This window comes from Carassius gibelio, chromosome B19 (genome assembly GCF_023724105.1).
Source record: "Carassius gibelio isolate Cgi1373 ecotype wild population from Czech Republic chromosome B19, carGib1.2-hapl.c, whole genome shotgun sequence".
In the NCBI taxonomy this organism is placed as follows: Eukaryota; Metazoa; Chordata; class Actinopteri; order Cypriniformes; family Cyprinidae; genus Carassius; species Carassius gibelio.
Genome location: NC_068414.1, coordinates 5,576,419 through 5,577,951, shown reverse-complemented (window position 1 = coordinate 5,577,951; position 1,533 = coordinate 5,576,419). Strand labels below are relative to the sequence as shown.

The 1,533-nt window shown below is 46.1% G+C and overlaps 1 non-coding gene across 1 annotated transcript; it reads right to left on the bottom strand.

The window, feature by feature from the left end:
* Positions 1 to 748: 748 nt before the first annotated feature.
* On the bottom strand, positions 749 to 819 carry trnag-gcc (transfer RNA glycine (anticodon GCC)). The gene has a single exon. It is a non-coding gene; the product is annotated as a tRNA-Gly (tRNA).
* Positions 820 to 1,533: the final 714 nt, after the last annotated feature.

Genomic DNA, 1,533 nt, shown 5'->3' with positions numbered 1-1,533 from the left:
ATATCGACCAATGCTAAAGCTGAACAACTGACAGACAAACTGATCAAGTTCCATGGGTATTTGATGAACTGATATGAGCAAAAGTGTCTCTGAGCAAAGGGGAGTGGGGGAGGTCAATATCAAAAGTGAGAGGCGTTAACTTCTGTGGCCACCAGCTCCCTTAAGAACCACAGGGCACCTCAGCCTCCTGGACTGCACCAGATTTGTCAGTTCTTGCTGGGAGTCATTACCCTGCTCTTCCAACAAGCCACTGTCCAACTGTGACCTTGTACCGCTGTCTTGGGGATCTTACATTACTTACCTTGCAGTTTATTCCACTTTCATGCAGGTCAGCATTGACCCTGGACATTTTTCTTCTGGTGTTTTTTAGAGACAACAAACAGGTCAGTTTACTCTCATTGGTTTCTTTAAGCATGACCTTTCTTGCCTGCAGCCTTTTTATTGCCTTCAGGAGTTTTTCACAGGTGCATGAGCCATAATTGCTTGTACTTCGTTGAACAAGCATGGAAAAGCATTGTCTAGAGTGCTTCCACTAGTTCCCTGTAAAACACTGATAAGTTGCCCACTTCTAAAGTAGCAAGATACACTGCTTTGCTTCTGCTGGGAATCGAACCTGGGTCTCCTGCGCGGGAAACAACAACTATGACATTCAGCGACCAGTGAGTGAAGCTGCGCTGTACTCGTGGCTCTGGGGACAGATGCCGCTTATGAAGAACGACTAACATGGCCTTAAAAACACGACCTCTGCTGCATTGGCCGGGAATCGGACCCGGGTCTCTCGCGTGGCAGGCGAGAATTCTACCACTGAACCACCAATGCTCTATTTCTGCATGAATTCTACGAATTTATGTGGAAAATGCATCTCTTCAACTGGGTAATATCGACCAATGCTAAAGCTGAACAACTGACAGACAAACTGATCAAGTTCCATGGGTATTTGATGAACTGATATGAGCAAAAGTGTCTCTGAGCAAAGGGGAGTGGGGGAGGTCAATATCAAAAGTGAGAGGCGTTAACTTCTGTGGCCACCAGCTCCCTTAAGAACCACAGGGCACCTCAGCCTCCTGGACTGCACCAGATTTGTCAGTTCTTGCTGGGAGTCATTACCCTGCTCTTCCAACAAGCCACTGTCCAACTGTGACCTTGTAGCGCTGTCTTGGGGATCTTACATTACTTACCTTGCAGTTTATTCCACTTTCATGCAGATCAGCATTGACCCCCTGGACATTTTTCTTCTGGTGTTTTTTAGAGACAACAAACAGGTCAGTTTACTCTCATTGGTTTCTTTAAGCCTGACCTTTCTTGACTGCAGCCTTTTTATTGCCTTCAGGAGTTTTTCACAGGTGCATGAGCCATAATTGCTTGTACTTCGTTGAACAAGCATGGAAAAGCATTGTCTAGAGTGCTTCCACTAGTTCCCTGTAAAACACTGATAAGTTGCCCACTTCTAAAGTAGCAAGATACACTGCTTTGCTTCTGCTGGAAATCGAACCTGGGTCTCCTGCGCGGGAAACAACATCTCTGACATTCAGC